General features: G+C 42.4%; 1 long non-coding RNA gene across 1 annotated transcript in view; it reads right to left on the bottom strand.

The window, feature by feature from the left end:
* Nucleotides 1-15,179: 15,179 nt before the first annotated feature.
* The window catches only part of LOC123522275, a 66,066-nt gene continuing 59,261 nt past the window's right edge, over nucleotides 15,180-21,984 (bottom strand). Inside the window, exon 2 of the long non-coding RNA XR_006680547.1 lies at nucleotides 15,180-15,252. This is a non-coding gene — a long non-coding RNA (uncharacterized LOC123522275). The remainder of the gene's footprint in view (nucleotides 15,253-21,984) is intronic.

Here is a 21,984-nt window from a genome sequence, read left to right as displayed (position 1 = left end):
GTAAAAATATCAGCACAATTATATATATATTTTTAATTTCCCCACCTTGCCGTTCACAGATATGTTGACCCAATTTCCTGCACTTGAAGCATACAGCAGAAAATGCCAACATGCACAAATATAGGATAAAAAACACAGCAGCAATGTTATCATGTCTCTCCTGGTCACATCAGAGACAGCACCCCATAAAACCTTCTACGATGCTGATTCAAAGACTCTTCTTTCCCCGAGTTTTTGCCTGAAAGGTTCAAGCTCATTTCCCCTGCCAGAGCTATAGCGTTTACTAAACCCACAGAAAGAAAACGGCAAAAGACAGATTGCTCCTCTTGACAAGGTTCAAGCCATATCAAACAAGATGTTACATGAACTTCTCCCCTCCTCCATCCGTCCTCGATGCACCACGGAGAGCAGGCTCTCGTGCTGTAAAGATGTCATATATATTTTCTCTTCCCTCAGAGCTTCCTGAATAAAGAGAGATCTACTCGTCTCCATGGTGTTTTTGCCATTCACAGTATCAGAGCTGCACGGACACAATGGGAGATGTGTTTTCCGTTAACCTCTTGACTCAGAGATGTCCTGATGCTAAACGTTATTGCATTTTGCATTAGCACAGAACAGTGGGAGTTCTGTGACTGATGTAAAAGGGTTGCAAAGGGCCATCGAAGCTCTCATGTGGTCCACACTGCAGTTGGCGGTGGAGCACAAAGCACATAATTTTTGCTCCGAAAGAGTGCAAACAGGAGCCAGGGAGGGAGGGCATTGCACCCATCCCTGTCCTCTTCACAAGGGAAGATCCACTGTGCTGGATAAAGCATGGCCAGTGCTTTGGAAGATTCAGCACGTGGAGAAGAACTTGGCAGAAGCTAATCGCCTTTCCCTCCTTACACGCTCACCCTACTGATCTACAAGTCACGGAAGAAGCAGGGGCCTCGTATTTCATGGTTTGAGCGCTTCTTATGGAAAGCAGCCCTACCTGCTACTCAGTAGCATCAGTTCGGTCTTTGTAGGCTACTTTGCCCTTGGCCTTGCTGAAGCCTTCAGTGTTAGCTTGATATGGTGAACTGTCCCTTACCCTGTTGCTCAGGTCTCTGTCAGAGCTCAGAGATAGATTTGCGAATATCCTCTCCTATATTGTAAGCTAAGATGATATAGAGGCGAAGAAGTCAGATGCTAGTCACTGCAGCCTATGTTTCCTCAGGGCCCCAGAATCATAGAATCCGCATTCACTCTCAGAAGTTGTCATTACACTTCATCCATCTACATCTTTGCATACTGCTGTTCAGAATGCCGAGATGATCTGAGTTCAACAGAACCAGGCAGGACACCAGCACTCGGGCCCACAGCTGACCTCTCTTTACACGCGCGCGCGCTTCAAGGATGCTTTTGTTGACTGGCTGCTCTTTGTCATGTGATGCTCTGTAGGGTCATATTCAATGTCACACTGCCCCCATTTCTAAAACGGAACTCTCCTAGTTCTGCCTCTTGCAACTCTGTGTCACCGAGAGAGGCTAAGAGATGCAACACTTATAAACTGTGCAGCTATAAAGAAAGGGGAACTTGATGAACTTATCAAACAGGAGAAGTTCTTGCCCTAAGCCTCAGGGTCTAGAGACCGTGGGCTTTGGAAGTATTTGGGTAAGTAAAACCTCGCTGCCCAAGAGTGTGTTCCACACATGCCCTAACACACCCACGACACTGAAGAGTTTCTGAAACTCGAGTCGTTGAGTGCAACTCCTGAGGACCTCCTGCGGGTCACGGTTGAATTATGCTTCACAGGGTTTACAAGGGCTGACTGAAGATGGAAGCTCACTGTGGCTCCTTGTGAGGTACCTCCCGGTGGCCTGGAACACCCTCTCTTTGGGTTAGCAGCTGACCGCTTTAACTGTCTGCACTACTCAGTGATTGCAAGCAGTAGCACATGCAGAGCCCCAGTGCCTCCCAGTGCCCATTCCGACCTCCAGGATCAGAATGTGCCCTTCAAGAAATCCCCAGGTGACTCTTTACCATCCAAGTTTGAGCAATGCTGATGTAAAGGACACCTTCTATAGAACTGAGGGAGCCCTGTGGTGTAAGGATTATGAGATGGGCTGCGATCTGCATGGTCATCAGTTCAAAACCCCTAGCAGCTCCTCAGGAGAAAGACTGCGCTTTCTACTCCCACAAACAGTTACAGTCTTGGAAACCCACAGGGGGTCGCTGTAAGTCAGCATTGACTCAATGGCAGGGAGTTTTTCAATAGAACTCAGAAGGACAAATATGAGATAAATCGGAACACCACCAGTAGGTCTCACTCAACAAACCACACATGCTTTCTGGTGAGGTTACAGCATGGAAGGCAGGGGAGGAGGAAACCCAACACAGTGGGAAAAGAAGAGGCATGAGCTGGGCTACTGTCCTTCTGTCATCAGAGCTCACAACAAACGTTTCGAAAATAATGTGTTCATTTAATTAAGAGAAACTAGGCTTCCTCAGAGAAGGCAATCAGCAAAAGCCAATGTGAAATGGCCCAGGCTTACCTCCCTCCTTACAGGAAGTCTTTGGAAGTACATAGGTATCTACTATAGAAGGGAATTGATGGTATTATCATACACTGACTGAGTGTCTCCACTTATAAACCAAGTCAAACAAGAATCGGATGCCTGTAAATAAAGAAGCACAGATTACCTGTCTTCAACAAAATTTATAAAGTCCCTGTTCTAACTGGCCAGTCTTCTTAACGTGCCTCAGCAAAGGGATGAAATGTTAGCAACATGTCTTGAAGCCTGTCAATGCTGAGTTGGAATAAATTGTCAGGTTTCCAATTATTAAAATAGCATTTATACTGCCAATGTAGATAGTAGCAATGCTTGATGATCTCTCAAAATCTAATATGCAATATTTTAAAATATATTCATGTTAATTCCAAGACAATATATACAATAGCATTTTGTATTAGTGGTAAATGTGGGATTTATGGGGCTAAAAATGACTGCTGGTTATATAAAACTCAGCGATGACTATCCTTGAGGGAACATGGCATAAACTCACCAAAGTTTAATTGGAGAAACACTAGATAAAATTGACCTTCACATGCTCCTCCACTTGTTCATACTTTATTTTCTTTACAGTGCGCAGGCTTTATGTCCCACCACGGATTACTGGCTTAAAAGCACAAGAGTAGGATCTCTGAGAGGAAACAAAACCATAATGTTCCTTAGATGTGAGGAATGCAAGACTTCCACTAGCTTGCTTTGAACGCACCCTCGGGAAAGGACAATAACTAGAGAAAGACATCATGTTTCAGAAGGTGGAGGATCCATAAAAATGAGAGAATCCATCAATAAATTGTTGGCTTTTGCAATAAATTGCAAAATTAAATTTTTTTCCAGCATTTAACTAACATAGCGTGATCTCAAAGATGCCCCAGAAGCAGGCAACCCTTCTGATAGTGGTGAGCTTTAGATTAGGTACACTGTAGTTCTTAAGCCATAGTATTCCCAGGCACCTCTTATCCATCTGAAAGACTGCATTAGAGTGGGAGTTTTGGTGAAGAATCCAGGGTACACCAGAGACTGGCAGAAGAACAAACCCATCTGTATTCAAAGAAATATAGCTAAAAGGCTCCTTAAAAGCAAGGATGGTGAAATTTCAACTCCCATTATCAAGAGACCACTTCTTGGAGAAGCATACCATGTGGGGTGAAGTAGAGGGTCTGTGAAACAGAGGAACCCCCTCAACAAAATGGATTCCACAGTGGCTTCAACAATGGGCTCAAACAGCCACGGAGGGAGGGGACACAAGGCTGGGCAGTGTTTGTTCTGTTGTACATTGAAGGTGGGTCACAGCAACAACATACCTGAGTTTTCCCTGAGTCCAAGCCAACTCAATGGCAAATATTCAAAACAACATGATCTTCTGGACACTGCACCATTCTGCAAGCACGTATGGTATTGTTCAAACTCTGTTCGATATCTATATACATCTACATATTTAACCAAAGGGAGTAGCAACTCAATCATATTAAAGTTGCTTTAAGAATCAGAACCAGAATCTCAAACATTAGTTTTCCCTTGGGAACTATAGATGTGTAAACCCACTCAAATTATGCACAGAAAAAAAAAAAGGTCTTATTGTTTCCTACAGAAAAAATAACATTTTAAGAAAAGCTTTATAAAAATGTCAGCTGTGCTCGTTCCTATATGCCCAGTGGTACAGGTGTTTATTATGTACATTCCTATCCAACGTGGATTCAGGTAATAAATGTAGTTCATGCCAAACTCAGAGTACATTTGACAAATTCATGGCGATACCTTCTAGAGCGTGGCCACGTGGAAGGCCCTTCCGAAGGATGGAGACATAAACTCAGAAATGAAGATAGTACCGAGATCGGAGTCTTGTTCCTGTTAGCTGGTGACTCTCTTGGAAGCTTCAAACAGGTCACTTCACATTTAGTGCTTCATTATTTAGCTAGGCTAGTTACCCTTAAGTAATGTGACAACCACATTACCCACAAGTAATGTGACACACTATGAAAATATGCTGGCACGGAGTGAAATCAATCATACAGGGATCTCATGTTTAAGGCCGCTTCACTGCCTTGAGTCCATACTGACTCATAGTGACGCACTGGGGGTTTCTGAGACTGTAACAGTTTAAAGGGGTAGGAAGCCAAGTCCTTCTCCTGGGAAGTGTTGCTGAATCCCAATTGCCGACCATGAGGACTGCAGCCCAGTGCACAGAAATATAAAAATAGGATGTGAAACCATTGTTTTTTATGCATGTTGTATCTTCCACTTCCAGAAATTAAAATGGATTAAGTAATCTCATGAAGTACCTTTGGACGGTCTGTCTGCCTTTTCTATTGCACAGCATTCCAGATGTGTTGCCAACACAGTTGGATGCTAGTGCTGGTTTCGCTACTTATACTGTGTGTTAATTATATCAGTTCAGTCTAACAAAAGCCCAAGCCAAAGCAAACAAACAAAAATTCATTGCCATTGAGTAGTTGATGCCGATTTACAGCAACCCTGTAAGACCGGGTAGAATTACTCCGATGGGCTTCTGAGACTGTAACTGTCCTGCCTGTCTCCTGAGGAGCGGCTGATAACTTTGAACTGCTCACCTTGTGGATCAAAGCCCAAAGCATAACCACTACACCACCAGATGCCCCGAGTTCATTCTAAAAGAGGTAAACTATGCATCATTCATGACATTGGTTGTCATCACAAAGTGAGCACTATATTCTGATATAATCAACTCCTTTATTATCACCCTTCTAGTATCCTGGTTTCTTCTCCCCCACACATGTTGGTTGGAGTTTCTCTAAGAACAAACAAGGATGCCTACCATAGCCCTGAGACAAAGACCAAGTCAATCTAAAATCTGGACTGTAAATTTAGAAACGTGGGACTCTTGATCAGGAGCTGTTAGGAAGGAGGGCGTACAGTTGCATTCAATGTTATGAAATCCAAGAAAGTGCACTCCGATGCCAAAAGTGGTCCCAATTTGTCATGCCTGCCTGAATTCATGCTCTTTGCCCAAGAACTGTCCAATGCCTCTCCCCTAGGCCCAGGCTTAGCCATGGGGATATTTGCAAACATAAAACAGGCGAAGACTTGCAAAATGTGTAAGCCACTGGGCTTGTTCTTGCTCCTGCTCCTCCTCTCTGTGCTAGTACCAGCCTATCGGTGGGCGTGGCGCATGGAAGAGGACTGCGTTCTCTACTCATTCTAGTGGCCCCCTCTTATGGCCGACAGCCAAGAGGAGTGACCCCAGCCGACAGCAGAAGACCTGTCCGTCTAATTCACGTACTGGAAACTCTTGAGCCAAATACATCTTATTTTTGTAGGCCACTGAGGTTTTGTGGTCAGTTGCTATGCAGCATTCTACAATAAACTGATTTACTGAATTTCTCAAAGAATTATGCTGTAGGCAAAACAAAAACAAAACAGAACATGGAAGTACAGCATGGGATAAGAAATCAATAAAAGCTGAATTCTAAAATACCAGCAAAACAACTATATCCAATCTTCTTACCTTTCATAGGCTTTCCTAAGGATAAAAGGCCTGGAGAAATCATGATTGTTCTTGCCATGTTGCTTTGTGCAAGACCCAAGGAAAGCTAGGAGGCTGTACAGTTATCTCCCTTGATGTAATTCTAAACTATACAACCTACTACCTCAACCTGGGAACATGCAGTCACAATGGCTGGGACGCTACCAGTTCTTAGGCAATGAAATTACAAGTTCATCTTATAATGGTTCTTCGTGCTGTCACCTAGTGGGGCCATTCATAAGAGACAACACATCAAAGGGTCTGACAGTAGAGAAAGTAAATTAAGAGCCTTGATTGAGATTATTATGCAAGCCAGAATGGAAGAAATACTTGGGGCTTGTTCTCAAATTATTTTTGCCCCCAAATTATAGTAATGTTCTTTAATGGCAGTTGTTCTGGTCACTTAAATGGCCTCTGGAAAATGAAATCTGATCATATGTAAATTTGGAAATTGAAAAAAGATGAGCACAAGAGAGCTTTTCCTTGATAAAACTGCAATCTGTAAAGGGTTAATAAGCAAGGAAAAATAAACCAGACCACAGCAAAAGATATGAAAAAACAGATTCTGAGCAGAGTAGTAGTGAACATAGAAGCTAGGTTGAACATTTGCTCAACAGTATTTATCATACTTGTTAAACAATTAACACATTTATAGATTCCTTCTTCCACAGTTAACCGCTTCAGCCATTTTATCCCCATAAGTTTCTCATCAACATTTACTTAGCAACTGATAAAAATGAAGCTCAGTGTTTTGTTTTGTTTTATTTCTTTCTAAAGGGAATGGCAGGAATTTTCCTACGTGTACCACTTGTTCTAAATGGAGACGCTTTTTCATCTTCAGTTCCAGGTAGATGTTGACGCACGAGGAAGCCTCATCTCGTCAGCATCTCCACTCATGTTGGGTTAGGTCTGTATTTTCCCATGAGCACTGCTTTGTGGCCTGTTTATGGTCACCTGTCCTCGCTGCTTAGCAGGACTCTAGTTTGGCATGATACAGGTTGCGCTATGAAGTTTCTGGGATGATGTTTCTAGCAATGGTTGGGTGTTTGAGGAATAGTGAGGGTTCTGTGATGTTGATTGCATTCAAGAGACAAACTCAAGTGATGTCGGCTTGGCATTTCTTTGTGTTACACTGGGTTTTCATGGAGAGAGGACGTGTTGTCTGTTTTGTTTTGAGGGAACGGCCTCTGTTGGCTGAATGTTACTAGGTTTGGGGAAACCCTGAGGGATTAGTTTGACCAAGCCAGTTCTCACTCATATTTAAGCCTCAAACCAAAGTTCTTCCTTTAATGTGCTAATAATAACACCATATATAACATTTTAAATGGAACCACTATGCTGTAATTTCTGATTGCCTCCTTCACTTAACTATGAACTATTTAAATATCCTCACTGCCATTGAGTCGATACCAACTCATAGTGACCCCATAGAACAGAGCAGGGCTGCCTCTGCGGGCGTCCGAGGCTGTAACAGCAGGAATAGAAAGCCTCCTTCAGAGTGGCTAGTGGTTTCAAACAGCCGATCCTGCTGTTACCAGCCCAGCACATCTCCCACTACGCCTCCCAGGGTCCCTTTTGCTCACTTTGCAAATCGATGCTCTCCTGCTTGGGGGTAGGAGCATGAATGCTTGGATGAATGGGAGTACAAACGAAGGTTTACAAGCGCTGGAGATTTTGATTTTAAGTCAAGACCCTTCTTCTTCCATTGATACTGTGACATCATTAACAGCCAGGCAGATTTGCTGGCAAGATTCCAGCGGTGTCAAAGACTAAACACAAAACTGAAAACAGAAACTAGGATTGGTTGAATTCAACTTAGCAAATTTTATGTTAAGTCCCGGATCTCATCAAAGTAGAAATCCAAAGAAGTAACTACCATCAGATACTCATTTTTATATATTTAAAATTCACTGGGACACTACAAGAAAATATAATTACCTTTCTTACTTTTTCCCTTGAATCCTCTCCTTCTCCTCTCATTGAAGGGTCACCTGAGTCCGTAAACACAGTCAGGCTCTAATGCTTATGAATGAGAATCCAGCAAGAGGAAGGGCAGGGAATGGTTATCAGAAGATATCACACAACGAGGCATGGCTATGATGTGCCTGAATGCTAATATTCAAACCAAAAGTATATCCTATAGAGTTTTTGAATACATGGACGTTTTTTTAAAATTGTCTTTCCCTATCTGCTCTTTTATTCTTGGGGGCCAAAAAAAAAAAAAAAAAAGATGTTGCTCTCAGAATACTAATGGTTTCCAATATTCTGCCCTTTTGGTTGTGTGAATTTCCTTGTTTATTTATACTGATTTTAGCCCATTATCATGTATCAGTGCAATTATGGCTCATTACATAATTAGTGTAAATATTTGTAGGTATGTAATAACAACATGAAATTATGCTATGAAATGATGTCATAAAAATCTCTTATTGAAAATAGAAATCAGGAGTAGCATTCACCAGAAGAACAGCAGTTACAGTTCTTTAGGCATAAAGAAAATATTACTTCTATTTAGGTGGGAAAAAAATTCAAATATATTCGGAGTACAATGCAAACAGTCTACCCACCTATTGAAATTTCCAGTGCTACCAGCAGCAATCCTTGTAAATTAAATAGATGAACTGAACTTGAGACAATGCTAAATATACATGGAATCAGGGAAGGGCAGGGACTCCAATTTAGTATCACAACTGCCCATCTGATTATGTATTTGAAAGTTGAATAAGAGCTGTGTCAAAAACTCAGGGAGAATTAAAACACATGTCTGTATGAGTGACATGTAGCTCTGCAAGTGAGCACCTGACAAGATCATCAGTGGTTATTTATTTGTTTATTTTTTTCATTTTATTTATTTTTAATTTGTATATCATTTTATTAGGAGCTCATCCAACTCTTATCACAATCCACACATGCATCAATTGTGTAAAGCACATTTGTACATTCATTGCCCACGTCATTCTCAAAACATTTGCTCTCCACCTAAGCCCCCGGCATCAGGAGGATCATCGGTGTTTAAAGGCTGAGTCAAGCATTCATTGGCCAAGTGCTGGACACATAGTAAGCATTCATAAAGGCATGTTAATGAATGAAGGGGATGGTGTAGCAGCTTGTAATTTTCTCTCTTTATGGCTAGAGTAAAAGTAAAGGTGGCTCTACTCTGACTCATACTTTATTAACCATCATGTGAGATACTTGATAGGTCTTTGAAAACTCATTCCTGTTCATTTCTCTGTAAAATGTCACAGCTACTCCAGACTGAAGAAGTTTTGTAAATCTTACCTAAAGATGCCATGTGATATTTAACAAGGTTAAATACGACCGTAAGCAGGGAAAGATCCACAGAACTGAGCAAATATTGAGAAATGAGGAATACGCACATTGAAAAATCATGAATAATGTTCATTTAAGATGGAAATTAATTTATCGTAAGCATATCAGTTTCTTCCCCTGTAGAGAAATTCAAATATTAATCTTGAAATATTAATAAAATAGAATACTCTTTACAAGCTAAACCATCGACTGTCGTCCCTCCGAACTCAGGATGGGGGTGGACTCTTCTCAGATCCGATTCTTGGAATACTTTTCCTGTTCCTATGTACGACTGCCTATCTTACTGAATAGACTTTGAAGGGGATGATCTGAGAACGTCACTATTAGATACCTATTTGCTCTATACCTCCATGTAGTAATGACTATTGAAATATATTTTTGGAGTCTTTCTGGGGCAACTCCTGAAATTATTTTATTTTCTGCAAGCTTCCTGTAGAAGACGTGGTCCACTCAGAATGAGCCCCGTAAGGATAATTAATATCCACAGAACCATTCATTCATACACAGGGATGAAGGGAAAAATACTGAATTTCATCATCATGTAAAATATTTAATATTCTGTTTCTTGTGGCCAGTGGCCAGGGGCACTGGGTTTTCCACTAGAATATTTTCTGACCAGATAACCAAATAATAATGCCTTGGGGCATTTAGAAGCTTCAAGCGAGTCTACTGTTCAGCTGAATCTTTTTCTTGGGTCGATGATGGTGTAAAGAAGAGAGCTGGTAGTGCAGTGGTTAAGCTCTCAGCTCCTAAGTTTGAACCGATCAGGTGCCCTGCGGGAGAAAGATAAGACGATGTGCTTTTGGACTGGCTTACAGCCCTGGGCGTCTTTGGGGGGCAGTTCCATTCTGTCTTAGAGGGTGATGAGAACTCAGAATAGACTGAATAGGGCTTTGTTTCTGTAGGGCTTGAGGGGGTTTAAAACCCTCCTTAAAAGAGAATCTGGTAGAGTCACCCTCTAGCCATCCTACCATCTCAATATCCTTCCTGTATAGATAATAATGGGAACTCAGAGACCCCATGGGTCCTTGTACTCTATTTGTCCCACGGGTAGCACAGTTAAGAGCCAATTAAATGAATGATGAATAGTGATATAACTTTGCCCTCATCAAACATAAGTATTTATTCAGTGGAGATATAAATTTAATTTCACAGCAGTTTATTCCGTTCAAGCCAACCTCTTCAAAGAAACGTGGAAAATCAGCCAATAGCATTGCTGGGTGATAAAGGTCTTGGTTAAACAATTATACATGGCACAAGCACTGGGAAGAGCGTCCCTTTTTTGGATAGAGAGTTTCATCATTCCATAATAGAGCAATCATCACTGGGCAAGCTGGGAGTAGACGTCTCCAGCCAATTCTCTGTAATGCTATGGAGATGCAGCTCAAAGGAGATGCCGTCTAAACAATATCTATCTCCTGATCTGGTTTATTGTGGAGTACCATAGTCTACCCTTTCAATATATATAACAGTATAGTAACACTATAAACCACCATCACCCCTTTTTTGGGTACTTGCTAGAAGAGTCTAGTTATCATGGAGTAGGATAACATTTAATGAAAGAAAGTATCTATTTGACTTTCAATTCCTCCCCTAATTTTAACCCCCAAAAAACTTCACATTGACTGCTTTTGATTAGAAAAGTGTGAATATCAACAAAAAACAAATTTAAGGGAATCCCTTGCACTGTGAACAAAAAGGAGTGAAAAAGTGTAAGTCATCCAATCAGATCAACGCTTCACCCTGGATTCTGTTTACAAACCCTTCAGCTCACATTGCTAAAGGAAGGGAAAGTTTTTGATCTGAAGTCATTTGGCTTTCCGATGGTGACATTTAAGAGGCAAGTGGATAACATTATTTTTATGCCAACCTTTTTGGACATGATGAAGATGTAAATATAAAACAGCTTTGACCAAATATGAAATTGAACCTGCACATGCAATTTCTTCACATGTGTGCACTTAACAATGAACAACCTTTGTTTCAATAACTGTGCACTCATCACTCAATAGCAAGTGGTCCAAGTCGTTTCAATTCTGGCTGCCTCACCTGCAAGCCCAGTTGCTTCAGTGGGACAGCTGAGTCTGTTTACAAAAGAGAAGCGATGGAGAGCAAGCCTGCAAATGAACCCTTGAGGAACCCTGCCTAGGTCAGAACCAGCGCCTCTTTCATTTCTACAACTCCTAGGGAAAGTACGGGGGGAAGGGGGGAGAATAATGGATTTGAAGCCCTACTGAGTGCCATACAGGCAAAGCACATATTTGCGAGATTGCCTAACAGACACATACCTGTAGACACAAGCTTGTGCAGACTACCACCACAAGTTCGGATCTACGGGTTTGTGGCAACAGGCCTTAGTATCTTCTCTTGTTTGGGGGTCTGATATGTCTGAAAATAAAATGTTAAAACCATTAGTCCAACAAATGCTTTGGCCAGTCTATTATTTCCTGCCCGAAATGGAAGGGCTCCCCGAAGGGCCACTGTTTCTAGGCTCTCTCCCACAGAGGTCACCTTCTCTCGGTTACCACACAGGTAACGACTCGGGGGGAGGGGGGGCACACCCCAATCTCATCCCAACTGTTCCCTACTGTGGCAGACACAGTCTTGTCCAAGAACTGTCCATGCGACCTGGGAACGGTTGGAGGTTTCAGAGGAACGGAGAGGGAGAGCAGGAGACTCCATAGACACGCTCCTTTTGAAATACCTGCAACTACATGGAAAAAGTTGTGGAAATGTTCCTTTTTTATCTGTGTTCTGGAAAATACCTGGGATATGATTTTTGCAAGCATCACCAAGAGCTTTGTTAGAGCATCTTCTGAAAATTATTTTTGGAAAAACTATGTATTCTGGTTAAACCGGGGAATTAATCTCTAGGAAAAAGGTGTGTTTTTGTTCTCTCTCTCTCACCCGGTTATTGGCCCAAACCCTAATGATGAACAAGTTTGAGCATCCTGTAACATTTGGATCAGAGAAGAACTTCAATAATTACTCTCCCCAGAGAAATCCTCATATGAAAGAATGTCAATGGCCAATATAAGTCATTCTTCCTGCAAAGCCCACATGCTACCTTTAAGAATAAAGTATCCAAGGCAATGAGCTTCCATTATTGATTCATGAGACACTTTTTGTGAATTTCATCTGAAAGTATAGTCTCAATCACCAGTACTCTGAGAACACAGGATGGGAAATTAAATGACACCCTTTCTGGATAATGGAAAAATCATATACCTCCATCTCTTTGCAGGACCGAAAAAGAGACCTTTTAAAATTTTGGTTGGCAGTGGCTTGGATGCTGACTTTGGACATTATTTAAATCCTTGCCTCAATTTTGGGGCATTGATTCCTTTCCCAAGAATCTGGGAGAAGAACTGACGCTCTGCTCATAACTAATAAGAAAACTGACGTAATGTAATTTGGGGATTATTCAGGCCCTCACAGACACAATTTGATGCATCCTATCAAGAGAATGAGACACTGAGACCAGGAAGAACAGGGGCTGAGGTAAGGCCATTCACAGACATCCCCTTGTTCGTCTCGTCGAGCCCATTGTATCAGGATGTGAGTGAGCTCTGAGCAGGATTGCCTGCAGCCGAGAGGTGCTGCTGAGGTTGCCAGAACTAAGAAACAAGTATCGTTCCTTAGATAACTCTTAGATCCAATGAAGCTACAGCCAGTGGAAGTAGTGCTGACCCTTGGGCAACATGGGTTTGAACATTTTGTAGTAATACTTTAAAAAAAATATGCGCTGTGACCCTAATCATCTGGAGAGCAGTTTGTCTCTGGTGAGTTGTGTTCTCATAGTAAAAAGTAGTATCTCATTATTCTTTTGCATTTTTTATTGCGTTCAGTCCAATACCATAAACCTTACCAACACCATGGGTCCCGTGTGAAGTGCCTCTAATGGTGCGGGAGGTGTTCCAAAGGTGCAGAGGAAAGTCATGCTACTGCACGAAGCTAAGTGTGGGGCCTGTATGCCAGATTGAAGTTTGTAGCTGGGGTCTTTGGCCATTTCAAGGTAAATGAACCTAGTGTAAAGACTAGTGCAAAAAAGAAAAGGAATTAGTGAAGCCACAGCTGCCTCTATGGCAGCAGGTACATAAGTCATGTACTTTTTGCCAAGGACCTTGTAGCTCTCACTGAAAATGCAGCCTCTGTGTGGTGTGTTCATATTATTGGCAGGGCTTTTGGTCAACAGTAGGCTGCACTGAATGGGGGTCACAGCTTCACCCCGGTATTGTTCAGGGTTGATTGTAGATTCAAACCAATATCACCTCAAAACAGTGTTTACTTCAATGTATTTTTCTCTAAAATGTCCATTTCCTTTCAAAATAAAATTATTTTTAATAAAACCCTTATTTTCGTTTGATTCCTCTGATGGAGGTACAGGGCCAGAAGTATTTAAGGAGCACATTGGGTGCCCTCAAGGCCTGATGGAACACTGGCAACATAAGAATGGAAGGGAACAAGCTCAGAATCTTGAGTGATAACTCGTTCTTGCAATCTTATTTCTTTAAATTATAGAATGCAATATGTATTAGCAATGGACTAAACTCTCTCAGTGATACATTTAGTCATTGAAATGGAAGCAGCATGCTCTAAACCAATCTCATTGCCATTGAGTCGGTTCTATTTCATAGTGACAGGGTAGAACTGCCCTTGTGGGTTTCTCAGACTGTAATTTTAGCCATAAGTAGAAAGCCTCATCTTTTTCCTGAGGAGCGGCCGTTGGCTTTGAACTGCTAACCATGTGATTAGCAGCACAACTTCTCACCACTAGTCACCACTAGCCTCTACATCCATCCAGGGTAGCTCAATGCTGGGTTCCAGTGGAGATTTCTCGATGTCTTTCTTTGACAAAAGTGAAGCAGAAAGAAGATATCCATTCCAATTGGGTTTTAGTGTCAGATTTCAAACAATCTACCATTCTAGTCACAGAAAACAGAGGAAATGTAAGAATGTGAAAATCCTATTGAGAAAAAAGAAATCCAAACACTGGCCTAGTAGAGGAAATGTCTTTTTTTGTTTTTGTCAAGTAGGTAGTCTCTCCAAAAGTAAAGTTTTGTTGCTAGTTTAGGTTTTTTTGTTTGTTTGTTTGTTTGTTTTTTCAGAAGAAACCTCTGCTTGCTTAGTTAAGCAAAACTCTGTGAATCTCCCTGACATGGGTAGTTACCCTAACAGTTAAATTGGGAAATGTGGGCTAATGCCTACATGCACAAAGGGAAAAAAATGGTAATTACCAAGCAATATATCATTTATTTGTGTTATTAAACACTTTTGGTGATACGAAACCCTCTAGTAGTACTAAAATGAAACTGTCTACCTCCCAAATCCTAATCATTGGGTAGATGTCAAGATAGATCCCTAAAATGGCATTTAGTATTACCAATAGTTTCAACATTGCTATTATATATATGTATATATATATTTTTTCATTGATATTATATATTAAACGTATGTTGTAACTTTCAGGAATCCTGAGAACATAAAACTATCATCTAATACTTGGATTTTTGAATTCATATGTTCAAATAGCCACATATTTTAAGGTTCATGCCTGATTGTGTCAACTGGGTTGATCGTTGTCAAAAAGAAGCCAAACATTCAAAAACATTTTCAAAGTTTCCTAAAAGCCAATGTCATTGACTATTCTTTTTGGCTTGCACATATGTTAAAACCGCCATTTTTAAAAATTAGATTTAAAATGCACTCATTCTCCATGATTAGGTAATTAAAGTATACCCTCGAGTCTTGAAGTAATGGAGGAAATGGATTACCGAATCGGGGCAAGTATAGAAAATGCCATTACCTGAACAGAGTAACTTCTTATAAATTTTATTTTTAAATCTGCTGCCATCTGTTAGGCCAACATCTTCCAATTGTTCACCACATCTGGAAAAATAAGACATTAAATTTTATTATTATTATTTTAGAATTCAGATTCTTTGTTTGTTGTTTCTTTTTTTTTAACCCAATTCCTTTTTGCAGCTCAATTGGGAATAACACCAAAAGGAGAGTTAAAAAAATAAGTTGAAAAACCCAAAGTATTTCTAGATAAACATTTAGAGGCATTATATTTATTTAACTTCCTGAACCACACATAATATAAAGGTTCTGCAAAGAAGTAACTTTCATACTTTTCCTGGAATTTCCCTGGCTACCAACAGACCTTCACAACTACTTCCCCCCAAGAAAGGGGCAAATAAGGATGTGCAGTCTTGAAACGCTCCAAAATGTCAATGTTTTATACCAAACCACTCACTTGCTCAATATAATTTAAGGTCGGCCATTGGTATCTACAGAATCGAGTCTGGTTAAGGTATAATCAAATGGTTCAGTTGATTACAGCATGACTTGACATCACTGAAACACGGCTGAAATTTTTTGACTCTGAAATGCTTCAAGAATCTCTCTCTGCTAACGGGGCTGTTAGGAAGAACCAGAATACCTGATTGTTGTCAATTCACGAATAGCCCTCTTTGAGCACAGCAAGATTTGGGGCTTCCAATTCCAAAGTGCTTTCATTGGCTATGTATGAGATGCAGGGCCTCCCTTTCCTTGTGTAAGGCAAACTCACTGTGCAGCTGCTTGAAACAGGAAGAACCATATCTGAACTTTATCTGGTCGTGGAGTTGAACATGAAATCCATGGTGCTGCATGGCATCACCAGAAAGTTTTTCTGTCGGCCCCCATTCACCTTCTTTTGAAAAGATGTGCTTCCTGTATGGAACCTTCACACGCACACACACACATATACAATGTAGGATTAGAGGGTACGAGGAAATTCATTTGGATTGACCAAAGGGAGAGAGAAAGCAACAAAAGAAAAGGAGGTGAACAAGGCAAGAGAGGAAAACGAAAAAGAAGGAAAGAGGGAGGGAAGGAAAGAAGGCAGGTAAAAAAGGAGGGAGGGAAGAAGGGGGGCAGGGAAGGAGGCCATGGAAGGATGATAAAGCAAAACCCCAATCTGCCATTTGGCAACAGCATGAAGCAGAGGAGACAGCTAGTTTGGGTCTCCCTAGGGCTTTGTAGCTTTTCTGTTGGCTTTTCTCTCACCATCCTCAGCCCTCAATTTTAGCCGAAAGATGCAATCCCCTAAACAAAGGATCACATAGTGATTCCTGCTCCCCAGAAGGAAGTCACTGGTGCCACACCCCGCCTTCTCCACCTGGGACTGTGCCACCCAGGAACCAGCGCTCAGTATGGAAGCGTCCACCAGCAAGCCAGGCAGAGGGTCTGGGCACCAGTCAGCCCATTTATGCGGATTTCTTCTTGTCCAGGAAAAACTGACCAGGAGGGTGTGGGGAGACTAGTGAAGCAAAGGGGGGACTTGCAATTGATATTTACAATCTTCTTCCTTCCCCCTTACTCATAACATGTAGTCTATAAAATGAAAAACGGAAATGTGCGGGAGCGCCTGAAGAACAAAGACAAGAAAAGGGCTGAGATCGACTACGACAGCTCGAACTACAGCAAACGATTGAGGTAGTGGGGTTCTCGGAGAGGTCGTTTAACAATGACCTTAAGTCAGTTTAATGTTCACATGGAACCGATGTATAAGAGAGATCAGCAAATTAGAAGGAGAAGCTGGTGGCAGATTTGCTTTCGTCACAACGGGAGAAACAAAAGCGAAGGGGCTTTGCCAATAGCAAGTTGTTTCATGAGCAGCTGGACGTGGGAAACTGCTTTCACTTCCTAAAAAAATGAGTTTTCAGAGGATGATGACTCCCATAGCCACTTACAGAAATACAAATGACGGTTTCAGCCTACCACATCCATTCCAGCGACGTCAGTAGTAAAGCAGGGAAGGGGGTTTCTAAGAATGAAAATGAAAGAGAGTGGCAGGCAGACATGTCAGCATGGTGTACAGTATTTCAAAATTCACGGTCTGTCCTCTTCTTACTGTACATAAGCTGCACAAATGATTCCTATAGGTTAACCAATTCGAACATATTCTATGCCAAGCTATTCTTTGCTCTTGAGAAAGCACAGCACAATGAGAAAGCTAGGAGAAATTACCGAAGGCAAGAGGTGGCTTGGGAAAGAACAGAGGTAGATCAAAGGGATGTTAAGACTACGTGAAGAATCTGTTTCTTTAGAAGTTACGTAACTGTGTAACAATGGCATTCTTGTTCTAGGATAGATACAAATGACCCAGAATGTCCCAGATGATAGTTACAGAATCAAGAGAAACATCACCTCCCTTCAAACTTGCTTCAGCGGAAGCAGAAAGAACTCCACCCTCCCGCCACCATCCAGACTCACTCCGGGCATCCAGACAGCCGGCCAGCTCCCCCGTCGGAATTTCACCCCAGGCTATTTCTGCTCATCTTGGGTTCTGTGTCCACCGATTTCTACATTTCCCTCTTCAGTTGGAACCACCACCAAATAGAGGGCCATAATTTTTATGGCCCTTACCAAATTAAAGTTTGGGAAGGAAAAACACTGTGAGAATGCTAACCTACATTGTCTACTTCCTAGCCTTACCCGTTCTCCAAATCTGCTTTTGCTTTCCACACACACACACACACACAACTACACAACTGCTGCTGTTCGGTCCAATCTGGTGCCTGTTTAGCAACAACAGTGTAACGTATAATAACTGTTTATAAAAGAGTCAAAATCTAACCTGAACATTTGGGGGCTAGGATTCTTTGTTTTCTATTCTTTCCCTGGGTCTAAAAGGGGAGGAGGGCTGAGAAGAAGAAATATTAAGATTTATTTCCAAATCCGCTCCAGTGAGCCATCACTCCACTGCCCTAGAGCCGTGGCAAGGTAAAGCAATTTTAGCTGAAATCACGGCAGTGTCTCTGGCTGTCTCCCCTGCAGCAAGCCCAGACACAGGAAATCCAACCGCACCAATCCCCCAATTCCGTTGTTTTCTCCCGGCTTTCCGTTCATCTTCTACTTAGAATTGCAGGCCTGGGTGGAGTGAGAGATTGAAAAAGAATCATGTAAGACAGAAAGAGGCAAGAAGTAGAAGAAGGGAAGGCACTATCCCTCCCCCATTTTGTAACACCCAGGCCTGTAAACACGCGCCTTTACACATACGCAGCACACAGGAGCGTGCAGCAGCAGCGGCAAGGCTGCAGTAGAACACTGCACAGCTGTGGCCATCAGTCACAGCCACCATCATTCCCCCACGGAGACGTGACTTTCTGGAAAGCACCCAAAGTCCACAGTCACAAAGCAAAGGAGCCGTGCTACCTAAATGGGGGAGGGGAGGGCGGGAGCTGGTAAGGGAGAGGAAAGTCATGCTCACCAATCACAGCAATACATGTGTGGTCCCATAGGAAGAGGGGGCTGGTCGAAACCCAACTCCTGCTTCTCTCGGGGTTTGGAAGAAACCCACACACATAAAGGGAAAAATAAATTCGACAAGTTGCGAAGGAGCCTGGTGTAAGCGCCAAGCGCAGACATATTTCTTGGCCTTTCCCCCTCTGTTCCATCTCGTATTCTGATCACGCTGCTCTGCGGCAACGGTGCTCCAACCTTCTGCATTAATCTTGGCCTTAACCATGCAGACTGGCAAAGCAGACTGGCTGTATAGATCATCATCTTTCAAATTTAACAAGTTAAAGGGGGGGTGTGTGTGTGGGGGGGTGTGCACTGCGTGTAGGTGTGGAGCTGATGGGGAGAGAAGTGGGGAATGCTAGAACCTCGATTTGTAATTTTATACACTGATGATGAAAAAAGGGCACTTAGGCTGACTGGCAGGGGGGTGGCACTTTTGCCTGTGGATTGCTTCCTTTTTGCCATGCCTCTGGCCTCCTGCCACCTTTCCCACATCTCCAATTAAAATCTCATGTCCCCTGGCAGATGTAAGCCTGGTCAGAATCACTGTAGATGACAGAGTAGGGGCCAGCTTTCCATAGAAACAGTGTATTCCACAAAGTGCCTTGCTCCCCCGCTCAGAAGGGGGCCTGAGAAAGCAAACTGGGACAATTCATAATATCTCTCAAGCACATGCATCGTGCTTCTCAACCAGTTAGCATGTAGACCTCCTCGCTCTCTGGCGCCTGGAGCAGAGAATTTCCCCCACTGTGACATATCTTCGGTATCCATCAATATTTGATTTAGGGGGAAATTAACATTTTATTTCAGGACAGAGATGTTTGTACTGTAGAAGCCAATATTTTCCTTTCTCAGCCTCCTGTATTAGAATTTCCCAAATCTTCCCTGGGACTGAGAGGGCACAGATAACCAATAGCCCAAATAGTAAAAACCATTGCTTGGGATGCTAAGGAAAACATGTGACCCAACGTGAAGTTGAGGTGTGTGTGTGTGTGTGTGTGTGTGTGTGTGTGTGTGTGTGTGTGACTTGCCTCCCTGTGCTGTGTGGTGTCTGAGAGTAGAAGGCACACATCAAGAGCTGGAGGGTACGCATTGCTCAGTCCTTAGCCAAAGGAGGGAAGTTCACAAACATTTGCCCACCAGCCACAATGCAAAAGCTCCATTGCTTAAATCACCATTCTCAGCAGAGTGGCCACAGAAGGAGGACGGGGTAAAAGGCTGGGGCTGGGTGTGCCTCTCTGTGCTACAGAAAGGCTGTGCAGCCTCCACCTCCTCCCTTTGCTAAATGAACTTGATACAATTTTCATCCTTCAAGGTTAAAACAAGCTGTGCTGTGAAGGGAACTCTTCAGCGAACAAGATGGGGATTTGAGCCCTGCTAGTCACAGGTCCAAAAAACCCAGCTCTTTCTTGTGGGAGCCTGGAGATCTTTGGAGTTCTGGTTGACCTTTTCCCTACAAAAGCACGTCCTCAGATGTGTGGGGCACTGAGCCATCATGACTCAATCAAAATGAAAAACGAACCTTGAGGGAGAAGAGCAGGGTGGGCCTATCCCAGCAAGCAGCAGGACAATTACCCTGTGACCTGCTTGGCCTGGGGGCAAGAAGAGTGACACCTGCATTTCTTCATTTGTCCAGAAAGCTGCAGCAGCCTGGACCCCAGGACATCTTGGCTAGTCATAGGTTGGCCGATTTGTCATGCCTGCTGCAGGCGTGAGAGAAGGTAGGGGTGCCGTGCCCTCATGAGAAGACTTATTTACTGGAGTGCTGCATGATCCTGTACCAACAAAGACAGGAAGAACAGACTCGCAGCATCAGTGCAACAACTGGTGCTGCTACCAAGGCTCCCTTTCTGTCTAGGACTGCCATAAAACTGCTCTCCTTTATAAGTTGGCTTACTGCCTTCTCAAATTCCCCAAAGGCCCGAAAACCTATTAGATACTTTCATGATAGCACCACCTGCCCTCCTTCCAATCCTGCCAATCCTTTGTGCAAAAAAGGGGGAGAAATCAGTAAACAAACGAATCAACATGGCGAGGCTGACCACGATGGGAGCCTGCATCAGATGTCTCAGATGTGAATTCTGATAACTTCGGAATAAAAGAAAAGCAAACAAAACCTAGTATTTTGTTCATTTTATGTCGCATTTGGAATGTAAAAAGAAAAATAGCCATATTAACTGTCCTTGTCCAAGTAAAATCTGGCCCAGAGACAGTTCAAAGTATACAAAATTCTCTTTTCGACATAGATATAGGTACATATTTGTGCATACATATAACCTTGTATTTGTCGTGTAAATCTCTCACTTAAAGCCTGGAGGTCAAAGAAACACATCTTTTTCACGGCTCATTAACTGACCTTTCCTTACTCCACCCTGAATTAAGTCTTATCCCTGTACACAGGGTAAAGAACATAATGTTTTGCCCCTCCATCTTTGATGAACTAATAATTCAGATCGCCAAGTGCATTACACACCATTCATTAATTGTTTCCTAAAACCAACTGATATCATTCCACTACAATCCAGTGGAAAATTGATATGGAGAAAACTTAAGTGTCTTTCCAAAGGGTGTATATTCTTGTAGGGGATGTAGCAGGATTAAGCTCCCATTCCCAGGCTGGTGAGAGAAGCCGAGATCTGGCTGAAAGAATTGTTCAGGTCCCTTTCTCTCATTTAACCTTATCCATGTGCCAGCTGCTTTGCAGCATTTGGAGATTGAAGTCCACCCACAGTAGCTTGGAAGAAAGGCTTGGCGGTATACTTCTGAAAGCCCAGCCATTGTGAAGCCTATGGCTGTGGCTTGGCGTGGAGTCAATGAGAGTCAAAAGCAACGATGTGGCATTTCCCCCCAACAATTTTATTGACATATACCCCACACATTATACAAATCAATAGTCCAATTGCCTCAAGAAGAGTTATAAAATCCTCACCAGAATACATTTTAGAATGTTTTCTTCATTCTTGTACTCATCATTATTAGCTCCCCACATTCCCCGCAACCCCCCTTGCCATAGCCCCAAGGAACCATTAATCCAGTTACTGTCTCCATAGGTTTTCCTATTCTGCATTTCCTATACAGAAATACATTAAAAAACTAACAAACAAGAATAGCAAAATAAAACAGTCAAAAGCCTCAACGAAAAGAAAGCAGAAAATAAGGCAGATGAAATGCTAGGATGGTAACGGTTAAGATGGTGGGAGATTAGAAAGGTAGTATTTTTCTAGGGATGAGCACAGGGCAGAAGGGGTAAGAAGCTATTACATCATGGGGTGCGCAGCCAATGTCACAGAACAAAACGTGTGCTAATAGTTGCGTGGAAACCCAGGTGCT

This window comes from Echinops telfairi, unplaced genomic scaffold (assembly GCF_000313985.2).
Source record: "Echinops telfairi isolate 266 unplaced genomic scaffold, ASM31398v2 ScPeMD7_5167;HRSCAF=5991, whole genome shotgun sequence".
NCBI lineage: Eukaryota > Metazoa > Chordata > Mammalia > Afrosoricida > Tenrecidae > Echinops > Echinops telfairi.
Note: the sequence above shows the minus strand (reverse complement) of the source record. Positions and strands in the feature narration are given on the sequence as shown.